The sequence below is a fragment of the Giraffa tippelskirchi genome, chromosome 2 (genome assembly GCF_054371585.1).
Source record: "Giraffa tippelskirchi isolate mGirTip1 chromosome 2, T2T-mGirTip1v1.2.pri, whole genome shotgun sequence".
NCBI lineage: Eukaryota > Metazoa > Chordata > Mammalia > Artiodactyla > Giraffidae > Giraffa > Giraffa tippelskirchi.
The window spans coordinates 143,796,798-143,821,411 of record NC_137276.1 but is presented as its reverse complement, the minus strand read 5'-3'; the positions used below and the strand labels follow the sequence as shown (position 1 = coordinate 143,821,411).

At 37.1% G+C, this 24,614-nt stretch overlaps 1 protein-coding gene across 2 annotated transcripts in view; it reads right to left on the bottom strand.

Annotated features, from left to right (window-relative positions):
* The window catches only part of NAALADL2 (N-acetylated alpha-linked acidic dipeptidase like 2), a 1,599,429-nt gene that overhangs the window by 925,938 nt on the left and 648,877 nt on the right, over window positions 1-24,614 (bottom strand). The window lies entirely within an intron of this gene.

The following is a 24,614-nucleotide window of genomic DNA, read 5'->3' as shown; positions in this document are numbered from 1 at the left end:
GTGTTCATTGGAACGGCTGATGTTGAAGCTGAAACTCCAATACTTTGGCCACCTCATGTGATGAGCTGACTCATTGGAAAAGACCCTGATGCTGGGAAAGATTGTGGGCAGGAGGAGAAAGGGACGACAGAAGATGAGATGACTGGATGGCAACACCGACTCGATGGACACGGGTTTGGGTGGACTTGGGGAGCTGGTGATGGACAGGGAGGCCTGGCGTGCTGCAGTTCATGGGGTTGCAAAGAGTCGGACATGACTGAGCGACTGAACTGAACTGAAAATTATACCCCAGTTGAGAAATAACTTTTATAATCACTAAGGTATGTGTGTACTTAGTGAGCTAGGGGTAACCAGAATTCAGTTCAGTTCAGTAGCTCAGTAATTTTTGACTCTTTGTGACCCCATAGACTGTAGCATGCCAGGCTTCCCTGTCCATCACCAACTCCTGTAGCTTACTCAAACTCATGTCCATTGAGTCGCTGATGCCATCCCACCATCTCATTCTCTGTCATCCCCTTCTCCTTCCGCCTTCAATCCTCACCAACATCAGGGTCTTTCAAATGAGTCAGTTGTTTGCATCAGTTGGCCAAAGTTTTGCTGTTTCAGCCTCAGCATCAGTCCTTCCAATGAATATTCAGGACTGATTTCCTTTAGGATGGATCGGTTGGCTCTCCTTACAGTAAAAGGGAATCTCAAGAGTCTTCTCAACACCACAGTTCAAAAGCATCAATTCTTCTGCACTCAGCTTTCTTCAGAGTCCAAGTCTCACATCCATACATGACTACTGGAAAAACCATAGGCTTTAGTAGATGGATCTTTGTTGGCAAAGTAATGTCTCTGCTTTTCAATATGGTGTCTAGGTTGGTCATAGCTTTTCTTCCAAGGAGCAAGTGTCTTTTAATTTCATGGCTGCAGTCCCCATCTGCAGTGATTTTGCAGCCCCCCAAAATAAAATCTGTCACTGTTTCCATTGTTTCCCCATCTATTTGCCATGAAGTGGTAGAACTGGATACCATGATCTTAGTTTTTTGAATGTTGAGGTTTAGGCCACATTCAAGTCTCCACCATCAGGAAGCTTCCAGAAGCCTCTTATCCTTATCCATCAGAGGGCAGACAAAATGAAAACCACAGTCACAGAAGACTAACCAAACTGATCACATGGACCACGCCATTGTCTAACTCAATGAAACTAGGAGCCATGCTGTGTAGAGCCACCTAAGACGGATGGGTTATGGTGGAGAGTTCTGACAAAACATGGTCCACTGGAGAAAGGAATGGCAAATCACTTCAGTATTCTTGCCTTGAGAACGCCATAAACAGTATGAAAAGGCAAAAAGAATGACACTGAAAGATGAAATCCTCTGGTCGGTAGGTGCCCAATATGCTACTGGAAATCTGTGGAGAAATAACTCCAGAAAGAATGAAGAGATGCAGCCAAAGCAAAAACAGCTCCCAGTTGTTGATGGGACTGGTGATATGAGTAAAGTCCAATGCTGTAAAGAGCAATATTGCATAGGAACCTGGAATGCTAGGTCCATGAATCCAGGCAAATTGGAAGTAGTGAAACAAGAGATGGCCAAGAGTGAACACTGACATTTTAGGAATTAGTGAACCAGATTTAAGTTTACTTAATTCTTCATTCTCAATAGGCCATCAACCAATAAGTGGTTCACATCTGTTAATGAACATCCTGTTTCCTGTGTCTTAAAACAAAAGCAAACTATGTGTGCCATTCATAAACATTTCTAGTATAATTCAAAAATTAAGAAGTCAAACCTCTGGACAGATAGCAGTAATAAAATTCCCAGGCCAGATTCTACTACTTCTTGTATTTCATTTACGAAAAGTGGCTTGGCACCTGTCAGTGTGCCTGCTTCTAGAGATACCTGAAAAAGCCTAGTAATATTGCAAATATACAAGACTTTGTAAAGGCATGCCCAGTTCACCTTGTGTGTGTATTTGATGGATGCTTTATATACTAATTTTGACAGTGATATAAGAGCTGTGAACATGGAGGAGTCCTCCCATATATCTTTACTGCAAGTGGAAATACTGCTACTAAAAGACAAGCTTGAGTCAGTATTTAGAATGATTGATAATTCTGAATATAAACATGAAGACCTCTTACCTAGAAGTGGCATGACTGCACTGGATGCTGATATCATTTTTGATGGGTTTTATGAGACCCTAAATAAGTGAGGGATGGTGTTGCAGGACCACCTTCCATATACTTGCCAGTCTGATTTCCTGCAGTAATGAACTTCAGAAACTCTGCTTGCTAGCAAAAGTCATGTAACATAAGGAATGCACATGTGTCTCAAAAACTGCCCAGGGAAGATAGAAGAGGCTATCTTCTATCTAATGCACTAACATGAATTTTTTCTTTATTCTGAACCAGAGAAGAGAGTAGAAAACTACTTTAGTGCCAAAAAATAGCAACTGGAAATATTAGTGATAGTTGGACACTATCCATGATAGGAATAAAAGAATGTTAAAAGATAAAAATTTTCTGGGAAGATGCTTGTATTTCTACTCTTAGTTTGAGTCTTCATCCAGGGCTTGGAAATCATCTTATTTAGGTGAGAGTATTTTCAGGAAAACATGTAATACTAATTATATAAAAAAATGCCTGCTGACTCCTAAGAACTTTGGAGGATAAACTAGGACACACTGTCAACCTAATAAGGTTCCAGGAAGGAGGATTCCATGTATGCAAACAATTGCATGACCTTCCCCTCTTCCTGCTGACATCCATGATGTGCCAGAATTGGTAGGACAGATTCAAATCCCTGGTCTGCCACTTAGTGAGTAACCTTGGGCAAGTTACCTGCATTCACCTTGCAGGATGGTTGTGAGAATTAGCAACAGAATATATTAACTATTTAGCTTGATGCTCACTACAAAACTGGTACTTAACTATTTCACTTAGCTCAATCCCACCATGTCACACGTCAGTTCCATAGGATATAGGCTGTAAGTTATGTGTCTATGTAAATTAAGGTAAGCTATTCAAAAGTATTAAGTTTTTATTCCAGCCATAGCCATTCTATGAGGTAAGTGGCTATGATTCCCCAACTAATACGTTCTATGCAAGAAACATAACTGCACTATGATTCACATGACAATTCATACAAAATAGCTTTGATATTATCAGGTCAAAGATAGCTTTTAATTACTGAAAAATAATAGTATAATAGTAAAAATATTCTACTCTTATTTAATGAAATTTACTTAATCCCATATATTTTTAAAAAAATAAACATTTCAGGAAGACAAAAGGAAACCTCAGGGATAAGCACTTTTAATGATATCTGAAAAATCACTTTTAGTTTTGTGGGCTTAATCCGGTTATACTCTCCTATAAAACTAGAATACTATAGTACATAGTTTTTTTAACTTGATTTTTTTCCACTTAGCAATATACCTTTCCTGGCCAAAGGATATGTTTCTGATACATTGTTTTAATAGGCCACAGAATATTCTATTATACAGATACATTGCGTTCTATTATTAAAGTCTTATTAGATATATAAATAATTTATCCAAGAATGAAGTTCTGTAAGGATGAGATCAATGCTGCTTTTATTCTCTAGTGTACATCCAGATTCTACCACCATACCTACGATACAGAAGAAGCAGTTATGTCGGTTAATATTTTTAAAAAACTTTGTAATTCTATTCATTCAGAAAGTAGTCATAAAATACTACAGGCCTAAAATCATGCTTGAGTCTGGAAAAGCAATGAATAATTAGTAGGTATAAAGAATATTTACCAAATTATATATTTATGAAAAACTCTTATAAAATTGAATATTTTTAATCTAACAGGTGATTAGTGAGCTCTTACTATTACCATACCTCAACCCTATATTAGGCATTGGAGATAAAGCAATCAACAAAAGATGTCTTTTGCTAGGAGGAAGACAGATATTTTTAAAAATTCTAAATAAGATCAGTAATTAAAAAAGAAAAAAAAGAACAAGGAGTACATAGTCACAGGGAGCCTACTGAACCAATAAAATCAAGCTAAAGAAGGGTTCCCTAAGAATACAATTTTAGGCTGAAGTTTAAAATATTAGTTGAAGTCGTCTAGGTAAAGATGGTAGATATGAATAATCCAAGCAGTTGGATAAGTGGGAAAAATGATAAAAAACTAGTCAACAATGAAAGAACAGAAGACAAGCTGACTGAAGCAGAGAACACAATGAAGGGCAATAGAATATCAAGATGGGAGGTAAGAAGCTGACAAAAGACCTTGTAAGACATGTCAAATACCACAACATCATCTTCAGGATACTGAAAATCAATAAAGGGTAAAGATACATTGCAAGATGAAAGAAGAGAGAGGCAGGACAATTCATCAGGAAGATGCTATTACAATGGTCCAGGTGAAAAATGTCATCAGCAGAGAAGTAGAAAGATCTTCAAGATATTTACACGGTAGAATTGAGAGTTCTGGCTGTGGGTGGTCCATTTCACTTTGTGACTTAATTTCAACTGCTGTCTCATAATGTGAAAATTGATTTTGTTTGTTTGTTTGTTTACTTAAAATTGTGCTTCAGAAGGGTTTGTTTCATTTGTGGATACTTGAGTGTGGTTTCTGCAGATGTACCCATATATCCATTTTTATCTCCTTTATTAGTATTAGGATCGCTGATCTTCAGCTAGGCATGAAACCACTGGGGGAAAAAGCTTCCAGTCTACTTTGCAGCAAACTGTGGCCATGTGATTAACATCTGGCTTCTGGGATAGGAACAGAAGTGTAATGTGTAGCTTCTGAGAAGTATCCTAGAAGGGAAAGGGTGTCACCCTCATTCACTTTCTTTAACTGACAAATGTGCATGTAGTGGCTGAAGCTCAACCCATGATCTTGACCTAGAATGGAAGCCATGTGAGATAGGTAAAGAGATAAGACAGAGCATCATGCCAACTCCTGCCTTCCTAACCATTTGTGGGCTTCTTTCAGTAATCACAAAATTTCTACCCTGTCGAACTTATTTTGTTTCCTGTCCTATGCAGCACTACCTAATCCTGTTACATTGTGCAGAGCTTGGGGGGGCGGGCAGCTATTAATTTTACAACCATCATTTAAAAGCTAAATTTCCTGCAATGAGGGGCATATGTTATGTCTTTTGTAATTCTCAATATAAATTTAGTGAGATTCTTCTTTAATTGACCATAAGGGGATTTTGTTTACAAATCAAGAGTTGCTGTATTAATTTCTTAAGGCTGCCATAACAAATTACCACAAATTGGGTGCCTTAAACAGAATTTTTTCTAACACTTGTGAAGGCAAGAAATCTAAAAATCAGGGTGTTGGCAAGATTGTTTTTCTGGGGGAGCTGAGGGAAAATGTGCCTTATGCCTCTCTCCTAGCTTCTGTTGGTGGCCAGAAATCTCTGACTTTACTTGGCTTGAAGAACCATCATTCCAAGTGTTCCATCATCACATGGCCTTCTCCCATATGTTGCATGTGATGTGACATTATATTTCTGTGTCTTCACATGGATTCTCTACCAGTCATTGGACTTGGGTCCACCCTCATCTACTATTACTTCATTTTAACTTGATTACATCTGCAAAGATCCTCTCTCCAAGTAGGGTCACATTCACAGGTATTGGACATTCAGTTCAGTTCAGTCACTCACTCTTGTCCGACTCCTTGTGACCCCATGAACCGCAGCACGCCAGGCCTCCCTGTCCATCACCAAACCCCTTAGTCCACCCAAACCCATATCTATCGAGTCGATGATGCCATCCAGCCATCTTATCCTCTGTCATCCACTTTTCCTCCTGCCTTCAATCTTTCCCAGCATCAAGGTCTTTTCCAATGAGTCAGCTCTTCACATCAGATGGCCAAGTATTGGAGTTTCAGCTTCAACATCAGTCCTTCCAATGAACACCCAGGACTGATTTCCTTTAGGATGGACTGGTTAGATTTTCTTGCAGTCCAAGGGACTCTCAAGAGTCTTCTCCAACACCACAGTTCAAAAGCATCAATTCTTCAGTGCTCAGCTTTCTTTATAGTCCAAATCTCACAACCATACATGACCACTGGAAAAACTGTAGCCTTGACTAGACAGACCTTTGTTGGCAAAGTAATGTCTCTGCTTTTAAATATGCTATCTAGGTTGGTCATTACTTTCTTTCCAAGGAGTAAGAGTCTTTTAATTTCATGGCTGCAGTCACCATCTGCAGTGATTTTGGAGCCCAGAAAAATAAAGTTGGACACCGTTTCCACTGTTTCCCCATCTATTTGCCATGAAGAGATGGGACCAGATGCCATGATCTTAGTTTCCTGAATGTTGAGCTTTAAGCCAACTTTTTCACTCTCCTCTTTCACTTTCATCAAGAGGCTCTTTAGTTCTTCACTTTCTGTCATAAGGGTCGGGTCATCTGCACATCTGAGATTATTGATATTTCTTCCGGCAATCTTGATTCCAGCTTGTGTTTCATCCAGCCCAGAGTTTCTCATGATGTACTCTACATATAAGTTAAATAAGCAGGGTGACAATATACAGCCTTGATGTAATTCTTTTCCTATTTGGAACCAGTCTGTTGTTCCATGTCCAGTTCTAACTGTTGCTTCCTGATCTGCATACAGGTTTCTCAAGAGGCAGGTCAGGTGGTCTGGTATTCCCATCTCTTTCAGGATTTTCCACAGTTTATTGTGATCCACACAGTCAAAGGCTAGGATTTCAATATATCATTCATGGTGGACATAAGCCACAACACTTATATTTTAAATATATGTATTTTATAAACTCCTAATAACTTTACATTCTTTAAATTTACAAATTCTGTGATATGTAAAGTTGGATTTCATGGAAAAGGTCTAATTAAACATATCTACTTTATATTTTCTATAAAAAAAATTATAAACCTAATATTTTAAAGCTTCTGCCTTTAATTATTTCAATTGATTTAACTGAAATTATACTTTTATCAAGTCCTCTTGAGAACATTTTGAAAAAATTGAATGTCTAAATATTTTTTTTTTCCTAAAAATTCTTGAAATGCCATGCAAATATTTCTAAATTACACTTGTATTTAGTAAGTACTTAATGTGTTTTTTGGCTTCCCTGGTGGCTCAGATGGTAAAGAATCTGCCTACAATGCAGGAAACCTAGGTTCAATCCCTGGGTGGGGAAGATCCCCTGGAGAAGATAATGGCTTTTCACTCCAGTATTCTTGCCTGGAGAATTCCATGGACTGTAGAGTCCACAGGATTGCAAATAGTCGGACACAACTAAGCAATTTTCACTCACACTAATTCAGTGTATTTTTAGTGAAAGAAAGAATGAATGAAAGTGAATTTGTTCTTATTAAAATGTATAATTTATATTATAATCATTTGCTTCTGTTTAATTGAAAATATTAATATTAAAGGAGTTTTTCAGGTGGACATTATGCTATTCAGGATATCAGTTTTTTTTCCAAAAAAATTATAGATGAGTTCTTGGTAAGGAGGAACTTTAAAGTCCTCCATCCTCCAAAAAAAGAGACTATTAACAAAATTAAACAAATATTACTGTCAACAAAATTAAGCTACATGATTTACAATATATCTTTTAGTTGTTATCATTTGATATATGGTATTGGTAAAACTTTTTAAAACATTATAACCCTTATAAAATTTTTAATAAATTTTGACCAAACATTTGTCAAAATTAATACCTTATTATAGTATTATAAGTAAGCTTTTCATCAAAAGAAGTAATTAGAGTTTAACATGACAACAAAAACTTGCAAAGTTAGATCTAAATTGACTTAACTGCCATAGTAAGACTAAATATAACTTATTTTATTATTCTGTTTTCTGCAAACATATACTGCTTAATCAATAAGGCAGGAAAAGGCAGACATTTCTTAGTACCTAAGCTGTTATGTATAGATATACCTTAGGTGTTTCATTAAATTAAACATCTTTATGCTTTATCAGGTCTCAGAGAAACAAGCTTACAGTACCGAAGCATGACATGAGAATGACCATTTGAGTAGAAACTATTTAGTGCACTGCTTTAATGGCAGGCAATGCTTTCCTCTACAGTTTAAATTGTTTTATTTGGAATATGCTTCACATGTTCTTTCAAGAGCTTTAAAATGTATGCACACACCTACATTGATTAATAGAAAAAATCGGAAAAATTCCTTCAAATATTGTTGTCATGGTTTCATTTTACATAGTAAATAGTGAAGCTGAACATGACACTAAAGTGTTAAGTTCACCAAATGGTGTGTTTTAAAGCCTAGTCTCATAATAAGATTTTTAAATTCAGTTTTCTTTGTGCCAAATTATGATCTTTATAAGTCTGTTCTTTCGTAAGATCATATGCAATTGATTTATTTTGTAATTATATAGTATTTGCTGATTTGACATACTTTTTATTGAAAAATCTAATGTACATGATTAATATTGTATGAATAAAAGCAAAATTCCTTCCCTGAAATCTGAAGGCTCCATTCTTAAGCTACGAAATATAAGAGATCCAGCCCCCTAATGCAAGTTAGAAAGCTGGGAAAGAGGAATGGAGGGAGGGATAATAAAAGTACAAAATGACTTCTATATTCCCTTACTGTGAATATTGTGGATTTTAAAACCTCATTGGCTAAAATTTCAGTGCTCTAAGAATATAAATGGTTAGAGTTAGTATTTGATCCTAAAACTGAAGAATAGAATTGTTGGCTATTTTTATTTTGGTGAGCTATTCTAGAAGTACAAGAATGTTTTCTACTCTCAGAAAAAGTAACTTTAAATGTTTGCAATAAACTGCAATAGAACCAGCTCTTTATAATTTGCACATATTTAACTTACACTATCTGCATTTTTTCCAAATCCATTCACTTCCAAATGTTTTATGTAACTTATTAATTTTTTCAACCTATATTTTAAGAGAACCTTCCACTGTGAGTACTAGGAACACAGGAAACCAAATAATCAAATTTCTGAAACTCAAAAGGGCTAATTTCAAGTAGACAAAATAGAGCAGTACAATATATTTAACATCCATGATAAGTGCTAAAGAAATAGGAACAATGAATAGCGGATGTGTGTATTATAAGGAGTTGCACAATTTTCAACGTAGTATCAAGAGAAGACATCAAAGGTACAAGCCAACAGACCATCCAAGCATCTAGGAGAATGAATCCCAGAGAGAAAGAGCCTCGTGGGCAAAGACCAAGAGCTAAAGATCCAACCTCTCCTGTGAGGAACATCAAGAAGGGAGATAATCATAGATGAGGGCAGAAAGGCACAGTATGGACCCTCACTACTGCACACATATGAATGTATGTTTCTCATCATGTAGAGCCTTGTGAACCATTGTAAAAATTAAATAACCTTACCTAATAGTGCTCTGGTAAAAGCCAGAGGTGAAATTTTAATTTCTATGTCAGTTTCCTATTTTGAAAGAATATGTCACCTAGAGCTGATATAAAGCATAAACCTTCAGTATCATGGAATTATGTTCTCAACTCTGCTGTGCCTCAAGCTTATGAAAAAGCTTAATCTTAGTGTAGTTCAAGACAGATCAAAACATGAGTGGAAATCTGAATAGGTGAGAGGATGGAATTTAGGAAAACCTTTGTTGCTCCTGAAGAGCTAAAAATAACCAGAAGGGTTGTACATAAAAAGGACTCTTTCTAAAGGGACTAGAAAGTTAGGAAACATTCAGAAATGTGGTTCATATTCTAACATTTTTTTTTCCAAATGGAAGATTCAATCAGGAGAGTTATCACAAGAGTTGATCCAAACAAGTTTAGCTCACAGAATGTACTAGACAAAAGGAGATAAAATGTATGCATCTATTTTTAAATTTATACAGTGGCTTTATTCCTAAAATATATTACAAAAATATGGCAATTAAAACCAATTCTCACAACAGGAAAATAATTTTTATAACAGAGATCAACAAAAATTTCTCTATACACAGACAGGCATTTGATATTTCTCTGTACACAGACAGATATTTGAGGTTTTGCAGGGCATATGTTCTGTCACAACCACTCACTTCTGCCTTTATAGTGTGAAAATAGCCACGGACAATACTAAATGAGTGAGTATGGTTTTGCTCCAAAAAACATTTACAGAAACAGGTTATGGGCCAGATTTGGCTTTCAATCTTTTTCTAGAAGGATAAAAAGATATTGGCCATAACACAGTAATTACAAAGAAAAAACAGTTTACTAAAATAGTGACTATACAAAATGTTTACTCAGGAATAAATATTAACTCACACCACCTCAAGAAATATTAGCCACAGTCTGTCCATTTTTTCCTATATAGAAATCTTTGCTTGGTTACACTCAGTATGTTCTAGACAAAATACATTCATTAATCTTACTGGCATTGCTGCCCTGTTCTTTTTCTAAGGAGTAATCTTATAACAACGTAGCTGATAACCTTCATATTGATTACAAAGGTAGCTTTTTTCTGTTTTTCTGTGCTTTTATTTTCCAGAAATGTTATTTTATTTTAATAAAATAATAACTCTTAATAAACATGTTGGTCCACAAAGCATGGTCTTACAGCATCCAAATAGTGTAGTCTGCTAAGAGGATGCTAGGAAGGATACAATTTGTCATTGTACCCTAAGCCATGTTGTGCAACATTCTCTTAGCACCCAACTTACCTCAGGACATGTTGTCCCTGTCATGTGGCCAATACAGACTTGAAAGTGCAAAATTGAAAACCTATAGAAGGACACTTGGAGAAGGAAATGGCAACCCACTCCAGTATTCTTGCCTGGAGCATCCCATGGACAGAGGAGCCTGGTGGGCTGCAGTCCATGGGGTTGCAAGAGTTGGACATGACTTAGAAACTACACTACCACCACCACCACCACCACCACCAGAAGGATACTAGGGTATCACACTACCAAGCTGAACTATAGGCCAGAATGCCCCAAGGCTTCAGGTCTAACTTGAGCTACAAACTTGAGCACCACCAAGATTCTTCAACTCTATTCCCTGGTTATGAAAACACTGGCTTTGTTTTCCTCTCTTTATACATTTTAGATATGTGTGTAATCGGTGGAAAAGAAACCTGCTGAGAGTGAGTTTTCATATGGGATATACTCCATTGACTGGTAACAGCCACTGAGACAATTCCTCAGGCTATGAAACTTGGGATAGTCAGAATTGGTCTCTCTTTGGTGGTTAAGTAAGATTATATCCGAAGTCCACCTTTGGGGCTAGAAACTATGGCCAGGAGGAGAGAGCCATACACAATTATTGGACACCCTCCCCCTCTAGAGGGGAACTGCATAAATAAAAGTAAGTCTATTTCTGAAAGAAAGGTGTGTTATATAGTAAAATCAAGAAATAGTACAGTAATGAGTACATACTGCATAGCTCTACTTAATACACTGTGGTGACCTGAATAGGAAGGAAATCCAGAAAGGAGGGGATATATGTATATGTATGACTTATTCATCTTGCTATACTGTAACAACCAACACAACTAGTTGTAAAGCAACTACACTCCAATTTTTTTTTTTATTTTCATTTTTAAAAAAATAGTGTAAATCTCAACAGCTAAGACATTTAGGTAGGAGGTTTAAATCTAGTAGTTCTGAAGTTATAGTATCTATATATATTCAAAAGGTGATATTCTCTTTATTATTTTATACCAATTATATAAACTAATTGTTTATAATTTTACAAGTGGGTGAACAAGTAGGTTTTATGTGGGAACCCAGTGAGACATGCACAATTTAGTGGCATCTGAGAGCCTTAACTATCCTGTCCTGAAAGAACATTCCGACTTTATAATACCAGACTTCATCATCCTAGACAGGGTTCTGCTAAACATGGAGTAGACATATTGGGTAAAGGTTTCTAAGAGACACACCAAATCATTCCATTAAAATCCACTAGACAGCAAGATCTCATTAGCAAAACTGTTTTCACTTTTCCTCAGCTGGCCAAGAACTATTTGATGAAAGCTGGTGAATCTGATACTTCACAGACAAAACTATTGGGTTCCACAATTTTTATCCTTTGAGAAAAGCATTCCTTAAGTTCAGATAGAAAATGGCACCACTTAAAGCTCTATTAAAAGAATTTTGCTGCTAAAACAAATGTTTTGAAGCAATAACACAGGAGCAAGATGGTGATACTAGAACAAGTAATGGGAACAGACTGTAGATGGCGAATAAAGGTCAAGTGTTTTAAGACTCTGAGCTGGTAATGTTCTCTTAGCAAAATATTCCCCAGTGTGCACTTCTCCCTTTGGAAGATGTGGCATAATTGACTTTGAGTATAAAAATAAACCTAAATAGTTTTAAACCATATGGCTGTTGTCTAAGATTTTACTTATTTGGACTACAGATCGCCACACCATCACTTCTTTAGTTTTTCTGTATAGATTAAAGATTAACAGCAACGCTGCTGACCAGGTAAAAACCATGTGCTACTCTGTATAGAGTTAATCACGATCCATTCCTCAACTGCAAATGTACAAATTCCAATTACTGCCCTTTACCTTTGGAGGAGTTTAAATTCCTACCCATTAAATACTCACCCTGTGTGATTAAACTCAAAGGCAACCAAGAAATATTTTAACAAATAAGTTCCATTTCTTAAGCACTATTTTATCACCATTTTTTCTTTTTGCTTCTTTCTGTTAAACAATATTTGGCAAAATATATTATTTAAATATGAAACCAATAAGTCAACTCTACATAAATATAAAAATCAAGAAATATTATTTATGTTGTTAGAAAGATCCAGATTTTGCATTTAAAAGAAAGGATTAGCTAATCCATATTGCTGTTGATTTCTTGGCATCAATAAATAAATGAAAAAGTATTGAGACTATCTGGTGATAGTGTGCTGCTGCTGCTAAGTCGCTTCAGTCGTGTCCGACTCTGTGCAACCCCATAGACGGCAGCCCAGCAGGCGCCCCCATCCCTGGGATTCTCCAGGCAAGAACACTGGAGTGGGTTGCCATTTCCTTCTCCAATGCATGAAAAGGAAAAGGGAAAGTGAGGTCGCTCAGTAGTGTTTGACTCTTAGCGACACCATGGACTGCAGCCTACCAGACTCCTCCGTCCAGGGGATTTCCCAGGCAAGAGTACTGGAGTGGGTCACCAGCATACCAGGCTCCCCCGTCCCTGGGATTCTCCAGGCAAGAGCACTGGAATGGGTCACCAGCCCACCAGGCCCCTCCATCAGTGGGATTTCCCAGGCAAGAGCACTGGAGTGGGTCACCAGCCCACCAGGCTCCCCAGTCAGTGGGATTTCCCAGGCAATTGGACTGGAGTGGGTCACCAGCCCACCAGGCCCCTCCATCCCCGGGATTTCCCAGGCAAGGGCACTGGAGTGGGTCCAGCCCACCAGGCTCCCCCATCAGTGGGATTTCCCAGGCAAGAGGACTAGAGTGAGTCACCAGCCCACCAGACTCCTCCGTCCAAGGGATTTCCCAGGCAAGAGTACTGGAGTGGGTCACCAGCCCACCAGGCTCCCCCATCCCTGGGATTCTCCAGGAAAGAACACTGGAGTGGGTCACCAGCCCACCAGGCCCCTCTGTCCCTGGGATTTCCCAGGCAAGGGCACTGGAGTGGGTCCAGCCCACCAGGCCCCTCCGTCAGTGGGATTTCCCAGGCAAGAGCACTGGAGTGGGTCACCAGCCCACCAGGCTCCCCTGCCCATGGGATTTCCCAGGCAAGAGCACTGGAGTGGGTCGCCAGCCCACCAGGCCCCTCCGTCTCTGGGATTCTCCAGGCAAGAGCACTGGAGTGGGTCACCAGCCCACCAGGCCCCTTCGTCAGTGGGATTTCCCAGGCAAGAGGACTGGAGTGGGTCAGCAGCCCACCAGGCCCCTTCGTCAGTGGGATTTCCCAGGCAAGAGGACTGGAGTGGGTCAGCAGCCCACCAGGCCCCTCCGTCAGTGGGATTTCCCAGGCAAGAGCACTGGAGTGGGTCACCAGCCCACCAGGCTCCCCCGCCCATGGGATTTCCCAGGCAAGAGGACTGGAGTGGGGCGCCAGTGCCTTCTCCAGGTGATAGTGTATCCCCTTCATTTATCATTTAAGACACTTAAAGTAATATAAACCCACACTACTCAACATCAGTCCAGAGGGAAATAGTTGTTAATCTTTTCATGGCTGTGCTAGTAAAGAGACCTTTATTCTTTGTTTGATATAGTGTACCACTCTCTATATTTAAAAAAATACATATTTAGAATTTATATTTTTAAGTTGAATGAGTATCACAAACTGCTAAGAGGTCAGTAGCACTAAGTGTCCTGCAGTGTAAAGGTATGAGATTGGATAAACTTGATCATAGTGAAATATTAAAGAATTATAATTTTGTCTTTATAGTCTATATAATTTATTCATCCTAGATTGAGGAAAAATAGAATTTAAGAGGGATGGGATGGGGAGGGAGGTGGGACGGGGGTTCTGGAAGGGGAAAACACGCACACTCATGGTGGATTCATGTCAATGTATGGCAAAACAAATACAATATGGTAAAGTTAAAAAACAGATAAATAAACTAATTTTTTAAAAAGGTAATCTTTATGAATATTTTTTGAACAAAGCTACCAAAGCTACTTTCATACAATCTCAAATTATATTTGTGAATACAATCATTCAAAACAAAAGCATAGCTTTTTAGCATTAATCTTTTTAATACTAATTTTTATGCCTAAATACTAAAATAGAGTTTTAGAAAAACTACAAATTCCTATATTTGTTATAAAATTATTTTTCTCTCAATAAAAAGAACAACCTTTTAAACACATGTACATAGATTCTAGCACTGATAACCAAAATACAGTCTTCAGATATTACTAACTTCTTTCAAACAACACAGAGTAAAATATTTTTCTTGAGAAAAGCTAAAATAGTAACATTGTAAACAGTACCTAATACGTCAAATCAGCATACTTACTGCTTAATGCCTTACTGTGTATTACTTGGTTCTGTTTTTACATTATTAGGATTAAAAAATATAGTTCTTTTATAGTAGTGTATTACCAAATTAGCATTTTAATACACATCCTTTGGGCAACATTCTCACAAAAATTAAGTACTAAATTTACTATGTTTGAAAAACACTAATGAAAATTATTACTTTCTCTGTTCTTACTCTGTACTCTAAGGCTAGTATAGTCTATGGTTCTCAAAGTATTATCTTAGGACCAGTGACATCAGCATTACCTGATAATTACCAGAAATGAAAATTCTATGCCCACCCCATTCTGAGTCAGAAACTCTGGGACTGTGGCCCAACAAGTTGTACTTTAATATGCCCTACAGATGGTTGAGGCAGCAAAAGTTTCAATGCTGCTCCAGACAAAATTTAGCACAAGCTAAAGTTCATCATCAGATCATTTCTTTATATTAGAAAAATACCATAAAAATGTTGAATTTGGTCTTACCTGTTTAACAAGATATAAACATTTAAGGATAAAATTAAGCATGTATTTTAAAACAACAACAACAACAAAAGAAACCCTTTTCCTTTAAACCAAATTTTACTGACCTGAGAGCACTCAGATCAATGTGAGAATACAATTTTCTAGTGACTTTGTAAGTAATGATGGCTTGATCGCCACAGAACTAGAAGGAACTCCAGAAGGCTGAGTGACTTCCTATTCCCTACCACAAAGTTCCCCAAACTTGGGGATCTAATGCATGACAGAGGCAGAGCTGATGTAATAATAGAAATAAAGTACACAATAAATGTAAATGTGTTTGATTCATCCCCAAACCACCTACCCCTCAACCCTCAGTTCAGAGGCCTCCCTGTCCATCACCAACTCCCAGAGTCTAGTCAAACTCATCTCCATTGAGTCGATGATGCCATCTAACTATCTCATCCTCTGTCGTCCCCTTGTCCTCCTGCCTTCAATCTTTCCCAGCATCAGGATCTTTTCAAATGAGTCAGTTCTTTGCATCAGGTGGCCAAAGTATTGGAGTTTTGGCTTCAACATCAGCCCTTTCAATGAACACCCAGGGCTGATCTCCTTTAGGATGGACTGGTTGGATCTCCTTGCAGTCCAAGGGACTCTCAAGAGTCTTCTGCAACACCACAGTTCAAAAGCATTGATTCTTTGGTGCTCAGCTTTCTTTATACTAGTGCATGGAAAAAATTGTCTTCCACAAAACAGGTCCCTGGTACCAGAAATGTTGGGGACCATTATATTAACGGTACAGCATAAAACCCAAACTCCTCCAAAAGGAAAACACGGTTCCCACCACTACAAGAATCCAGTTTTGACTGGCCCAATGGTAGATTGTTAGCCTAGAAGACTCTTGAGAGTCCCTTGGACTGCAAGGAGATCCAACCAGTCCATCCTAAAGGAGATCAGTCCTGGGTGTTCATTGGAAGGACTGATGTTGAAGCTGAAACGCCAATACTTTGGCCACCTCATGCGAAGAGCTGACTCATTTGAAAAGATCCTGATGCTGGGAAAGATTGAAGGCAGGAGGAGAAGGGGACAACAGAGGATGAGATAGCATCATCGACTCAATGGACATGGGTATGGGTAGACTCTGGAAGTTGGTGATGGATAGGGAGGACTGGCATGCTGCCGTTCATGGGGTCGCAAAGAGTCAGACACGACTGAACGACTGAACTGAACCTGATTTTTAGTCAGTCTAGGAAACTGCCTGAATCACCAGTTCTGAAACTGGCCTGAAACCAGACCTCCTGAAGCCTAGGGAATTAGTAATTCTCAAATTTAGCTAATAATCGGATATCTTTGTGGGGGTGTTTCTAAAATAAAGTTTCCCAGATTTCATTCCAGACCTAAAATCTGTAGCCCCAGGAACATTCTTTGTGATGACTAGCTGGGGGTTTTTAATATTTCTTGACCCCACACAGGAAAGGACTAAAATGGTCACCTGATCTTCCTAATTCTATTCAGCTGAAGGGTGAGGATAGCTTGTGTGGCTGTTGTTCCTCCTGATTTTTCTACAATTGCGTGAGCTTCTCCTGTTTTCTGCAAGCCTAGTAGGTAAATTTATTTTTAGCATCTCATTTCTCCAACTATTCTGGTCTAAAACAGCCTACTTACTTCAAAACTCTCAATCTGATACTATTACTTTGTAAACTGATCCAAATTTACTAGCAGTCCATTGGTTACATATCACTATCTTTTTTTCTGGTCCCTAGGGTAACATTTCTTATTCTATAAAAGAAATTAACCAGGTATGTGTAAGACTTAGGAGAGTGGAAAGGCACCACAGAATGCTTAATTTGTATCTAAAAAATTATTTACCTTTAAAATCTAATTTCTACTGAAGCTAACAGGTTATGTATACAATTAATCATCTTTCCCATAATTGTGACTAAACTGAGATAGAAATTTTATAGTAATGAGATTGTGCAAAAAATAAAAATCAAAAACCCTATAAGGAACTGGTACACTGGGCCACAGAAAGCTATAAATACATAAGAATATGTAAGTCATATACTCATAGCATCCAAAAAGAAAAGGCTTAGTAGCAATGCGTACACATATGTTTTGGGTTCTGTTGAATGTAAAATGCGAACAGTAATAACAATTTGACAAAGGGACTTTTCAACATTTCAAACACTATATCCCATCTTTTACGAAAAATATCTGTTCAACTGATTTAGAGGTGGCTATTAAAATCCCCAAAGGCCCTGTGCACTTAGAAAGAAGATGAAATGATTTTTCTCTCTACTTTCCTTCTACCTCCGAACCTCAGTCACAAAGAACTAGATTCTGTAAGGAAAAAAACAAAAATGCCTTCCGCCAGCTACACTTGGGTTTAAAAGCACATTTAAGTAACTTCGAAAAGCCTTGGCATAAAAACAATATTCCACATAATGCCAAGAGGAATGATACACACATGCGCAAACTTAGATAATATCCAAATGAAATGAATCATTCAACAAGTATTTCCTGCGTATCTGATAGATGTCCAGTTCTGGGTTTGCTAAGATTCAGGAAAGTATCATCTAGTTATGGAGACAAAAATTACTCCTAACTAACAACAAAAGAATAAGACGACTCACCCAGCAAAATGAATCACAAGAGGCTGTGACAGAGGCGAAAGTACCAGAGGGCAGAGCAGGCAGTGGCTAGGGCAGCTGGCGTCCTCTTGGAATGCTTCACAGCCCTGGGGGATTGTGGGTAGGCCTCTAAGAGCTGCAGCTCTGCATTGGCCTAATCAAGGGAAAGGCATTGCAGGTGGGAACAGTCATGAACAACCATAAAGAGGTGATAATGAGCAGGGAACCTGGCGATCAAGAAACCTGGCAAGCTGGAATTCCAGCATTTAATTACAGAGCAGTAGTTAAGTATTTAAAGGTATCACAAGGCTCATATTAACCACAGTAGATATGTCAAGCTGTATTGCAAACTCAGTTTACCGCTTTGAGCCAAAGTCTGTTACAACATTTTACAAATTAACTTAGGAATCATGATTTTTAAATGTTCTTAAGATGCCTTATTGCAGCAGCATTATTTCCAAATAAGCTGAAAGACTTCTTTAAAAACACAGCAAAAAATAACTACAGTCTACCCTTAGTGATTACAGGTTCTACACCTATCAGTTCAGTTCAGTCACTCAGCCATGTCCGATTTTTTGCAACCCCATGGGCTGTAGCATGCCAGGCCTCCCTGTCCATCACCAACTCCCGGACTTTACTCAAACTCATGTCCATCAAGTCGGTGATGCCATCCAACCATCTCATCCTCTGTCGTCCCCTTCTCCTCCCGCCTTCAGTCTTTCCCAAAATCAGGGTCTTTTCAAATGACTCAGCTCATCGCATCAGGTGGCCAAAATTTTGGAGTTTCAGCTTCAGCATCAGTTCTTCCGATGAATGTTCAGAACTGATTTCTTTTAGGATGGACTGATTGGATCTCCTTGCATTAAAAGGGACTCTCAAAAGTCTTCTCCAACACCACAGTTCAAAAACATCAATTCTTTGGTGCTCAGCTTTCTTTATAGCACAACTCTGACATCCATACATGACTACTGGAAAAACCATAGGCTTTAGTAGATGGATCTTTGTTGGCAAAGTAATGTCTCTGCTTTTTAATATGCTGTCTAGGTTGGTCATAACTTTTCTTCCAAGGAGTAAGCATATTTTAATTTCATGGCTGCAGTCACCATCTGCAGTGATTTTGGAGCCCCCCCAAAACAGCCCTGTCACTGTTTCCACTGTTTCCCCATCTATTTCCCATGAAGTGATGGGACCAGATGCCATGATCTTAGTTTTCTGAATGTTGAGCTTTAAGCCAACTTTTTCACTCTCCTCTTTCACTTTCATCAAGAGGCTCTTTAGTTCTTCCTCACTTTCTGCCATAAGGGTAGTGTCATCTGCATATCTGAGGTTATTGATATTTATTCCAGCAATCTTGATTTCGGCTTGTGCTTCATTCAGCCCAGCGTTTCTCATGATGTACTCTGCATATAAGTTAAATAAGCAGGGTGACAACACTAGTCTAGCAAAATTATTTCCACTACAGGCTTGGAGATGTCTCATGCTCTTTCCTTGAAATATTATATATTTCTGTTCTTGAGCTACAGTGGGAGAGTTGAGCAGTTGTGATGGAGACTGCAGGTCTGGCACAGCTGAAAGTATTTACTCTCTGACCTTTCACAGCTGCTGCTGCTAAGTCGCTTCAGTCGTGTCCGACTCTGTGCGACCCCATAGACAGCAGTCCACCAGGCTCCCCCCGTTCCTGGGATTCTCCAGGCAAGAATACTGGAGTGGGTTGCCATTTCCTTCTCCAAAGCACGAAAGTGAAAAGTGAAAGGGAAGTCGCTCAGTCGTGTCCGACTCCTAGCGACCCCATGGACTGCAGCCTACCAGGCTCCTCCGTCCATGGGATTTTCCAGGCAAGAGTACTGGAGTGGGTTGCCATTGCTTTCTCTGACCTTTCACAGAAAAAGGATCTATAGAATTTTAGCAAGAATTCCAAAAAGACCTTAGAGCATAGTCAGACTGAGCATAGGCTTGCCTGTACTTCTATTGTAGTACTATGCTGTGTTTACTGATCTGTCTTCTCCTAATGAACTGAATGCTTCTCAAGGGCAGGAGTCATACCTTCTGTCTCCAGAGCCTAACAAAGAATCTGATTCATAAGATCTAGCCTATAAATGCATGCTGAACTGAACTGAGTTACAAATTGAAGTTCATGTGTATTACATATTTTAGATATAGGGCAGAGCAGTGAACTGCAAAAATAATTTATATTTCTTTTAATAGGTACTATATCCTCTAGTGAAAGCTGACTTCTGTGCTAACAGCATATTTGCTATTTTTATGTTTTTCAAATCTACCTATCTGGCACACCAATGAAAGGTAATTAAAACTGAGAAGTTCTCTATTTGAAGTGAGAAAGCATTCTTGCATCCTCTTACAAAATCTAATAAAACCTATGAAGCAAAAGGTTATATGTAAAATAACAGTTTGCTTAATAATTTTAATATTGACAAATGTCTGTATCCAAAGCTTGAACTGCCTTAGTTAACATGACACATACACTTTCAGGAGCTAATTAGTCAGTGGTACTCTAAGTACTTATCAGGAGCAATTCATAGGACTGACTTCCATATGTATTTATTATTCCATAAACAGGCCTTAGCCACAATTAAATTCCTTGCTATTTTGATAAAGTTACCATACCGTTTTAATATCAGGGAATAATATGGCCAGTGGTACTAATTATGGAAGGTATTCTATGAATAACTGATGCACTTATTAGTAAGCATTACAAGAGATACGCTTTCTTCAGTAAATTGGAATACACAAAATTTAATACATTTCAAATAAATCTAATAACTGTCAAGGCCAAAACTCCTTACATAAAGCATGTACAGTATAAAAAGACAATTTTACAAATAAATCTTTTGAGAGAAAATTAAAAATATTTATCTTTTAAACACATAACTTTCTCCCTGCTAGCTACTGTCATTAGCCTGCTTTGTAATGTTAATAAAGTAAACTTAATTTTGGAAAACTTTTATACTGCCAGACCTGTAGATGGGAGAAAAATATATTAAATTTATCTCAAAACGCTTGATAGAATACAGACTACATGTCTTCTTAGCTATACTATTTTGCTCAATTCAAAGTAAAGAAAATAGGGAATGCACTCCCTAAATGCTGGAAAACTAATAAGTTTTTCAGCAATTTTGTTTACACTTTTGTTTTAAAATGTAATTGAATGTTTTGGCCTCTTACAATCATCATAAAGTTTACAATCTTTAAATTATTATTTATCAGGCATGATGAACTCTATAGATAGATTTTCTTGTAAAAGTTCTATAGGTTGATAAACTGTTTTACTTCTAACAGATGATTAGTCTTCATTGCAGCTAGCATAAACAGATACAACTTGACCACAGTATTACAGACAGGGTTTTAGCACTGAACTATATATATAAGTAGATTAACATAGCTTTTGCCTGGAGTGGGAAGTGATTCTCAATTAAAAAACAAATGTGCATTCTCAGACATAGGAAAAAATCTAGCCAAAAATGAATCTCCCATGTGTTGAACTGTTGGTTTACCTCTAAGTATTTCAGCAGACTTGAATCCAATATGCAGATTCTTCCCAGGATTCATATGAAAACTTATAGGCTGAAAATGTTCAATAGTTATGTTGACTGGAATATGAAGTCAAAATGTATCACAGTTTGGTTAAAGATGCTGTTGACTTGCACCAAAATTCAGTGATAGAGGGTAACTTGATTACAAATCAGGAAATCTAAGTACTGTCCCAAGATTCGCTCTTGGCAAGCCTAACTTGCAAGTCTTCCATGAGAACTGCAGGTCTTTGAGTTTCCTCAGGTATAAAATGGGGTATGTTGCTTAAAAGATAAATAACAGCCAGCAAAGCATATCTGCAATTTGAATCCTACTAAATACATGACTTTTGTGTGTTTGGTGAGATAGAGATATGTTTTCCAATAAATATGCCCCAGTATTTGGCTGCCTCCACTTCCTTATCTGTAAAATGGAATAATAATAAAGCACCATATTGATGGTCGTCTGTGTCATGCATAAAGATAATGCCTGACATATAGTTAGTGCTACATAAATGCTTGCTATTATTATTATTATAGAAAACAAATCAAGTAATTTTCAATACCAGATGCCTGTTTTCTTTTGTAATCAATTAGAAATAAGAATAAAGGGAGTTTTCAGATAATACTAACCACACTGACTAGAATTCTAATGGTGCCAGATTACCAAACATGAAAATAGCCTTAATCCAAGGGAACGTGATTAAACACACTAGTTATCTTCAATCCTTTTTTTTTTTGTCATACTTCTTCTTTTTTTTTCTCCTTTGATTTTTAGTTTAATCTTCCTCTCTGTTGTTTCTTACCCTTTTCTCAATTTGGCATTTTCTCTTGTTCCTATTTTTATATTCATTTACCCTTTTCTTTAAGCATTAATAGTTTTTACCTGTTTGGCATTATTGCAGATAATTGCTTAGGGATGCAAATGAAAACCAACCGGGAGTTTCTCAATTATCAAGGCTCTACTAGCTTTCAGTAAGGTAGGCACACAACCCAAGAGGAGGGAGCAGAGGTAGGCAACTCTGGAAGCATTCAGTATACTGCAACCTTAATTCAGTGTGTTTTAAAAAGAAGACAGGGACTATAGATAAATCAATCTACCTGATTAATGAAAGTAGTCAACAGAACTTGTTGTTGTTTAGTCACTAAGTTGAGTCCGATTCTTTGGGACCCCATATACTGCAGCATGCCAGGCTCCCCTGTCCTTCACTATATCCTGGAGTTTGCTCAAATTCATGTCTGAGTCTGTGATGCTATTTAACCAACAGATCTTATACTGATTGTGTAAAACCATAATATACATCTGATTTTCTTAAAATTCAGTATTCTTAAATTTAAAAAAAAATTGTTTGACGTATACTCTAGTGAGATGGGCAACTGAAACTTCAGTGTGCTGCCTTCCTTTCTAATTCTCTTGACCCTCCTTGTTCCAAGACACATAGTCAGTTGGAAGTGTCTCTCCTTGAATGTTTTTTTATATGTTACTATTAATCATATAATACTGTCTCATGCTTGGATTACTCAATATTCAGATAGGGTTTATTATTAGATTTTGATATAAATCACTACATCTGTATATTTTCACAAATTTTTTAAGTCACAGAATATGAGCAATTTAAAAGGCTAATATTTTTAAAATTCCAATTGATTTGCAATGTAGCTGAATACAAAATATCCTAGTAGAAAATTCTATAATGTGTTTTTATCTCATTTCTTAAGTGTAAGTTTTAAAAAGCTTCTGAACAATTCCATTACTCATTACCTGTTGTTTTCTAAGAAGTGTAATTGAGGTCAGAAAATTATGTGATGCACGTATGATGTCTGAAAAACCTGCAATTCACTAACACAATAGAACCAAAAAGCTAACACAAATTATGTGCTTATTCACTAAGAAGAAGGTTAACAGAAGTCTTCCTCTTTTGAGAGAAAAAAACTAAATTCTTTAAAGTTATAAGCTTGAATTGTATGCCATAATTTTTAATTTTCTTAAACTAATAAAATGAAGACATATATTTATGGAATCAAAGAGATTACTTCCATTACCACATTGGAGAGAGAAATAATCTGACTGAGATTTTTACTTTTTAACCAACTAGTTTATCTGTATAAATCTATCTAAATGACTTACATGGAAAATACTGAAAAGAAAATTATTCAGTTTCAGGTATCATGTTTTCTTATCACATTTTTTTGCCATTCTTTTTTTAGTTGTTTTTTTTTCTTCTTTCCTCCTCTGGCCTTTCTACTTTGTCCCTAAATTACCAGAATCAGTAAATATTACAGGATGATATAAACATAGTTTTCTAAACCTTGAAGCATAAATAGGCAAAGAATCACCATTCAGTTAGGTCTCTCCACCTCTGATGGAGTTAGTACAAAAGAAATTTTTAAATAGTACTTAACACTGACAAGCAATAAATATTATGAAGGAACTATAAAAAGAATAGTTGACAGCTTGAGCAGATAATAAACATGTCATAAACTATATAAATTGTGAACAGAATTCTTAGAAAAATGATATATTAAAAATAAGATCTATTTTTAAATAACATTAAAATTGTGACATTTTCTAAACTGAAACTGACTCAGGATAATGAAATCACAGTCTGTTTAAGGAAATTCACATTGTTTTCTTTTGTATTAACCATATAAAATCTGGAAAATCGCTCTGCAGATGAGACCTTATAATTTTATATCAGCATATCCACATCTTGTGGTTTTTCCCACCCCTTTATGAAAGAAATTTTGGTTAACTAGCCACTATATATTCATTTTGTCATTTAAATTTTATTATACTAAATTGTGTTAATCCTCAAAAGAATAGAAGAATTTAATTTGTAAAATAAATAAAATGTACAATGTTAATAAAATTCAGAAATTTAAGTGGCAAACTTAAATATGAGGTAATTACTCCAAAAAAATTATATATCATTGTTACCTATTAAAAATAAATAGTTAATTTTAGTTTTTGGTTGTTGTATTTTAAAGTGTTAAGAATGCTTAGAGATATGGAATGCCATGGAGAGATGAATACTAAATGAATTATTGCTTCTGATTTTATGCCCAGGACATTTTCCCCCTGTTCCTCCAAGG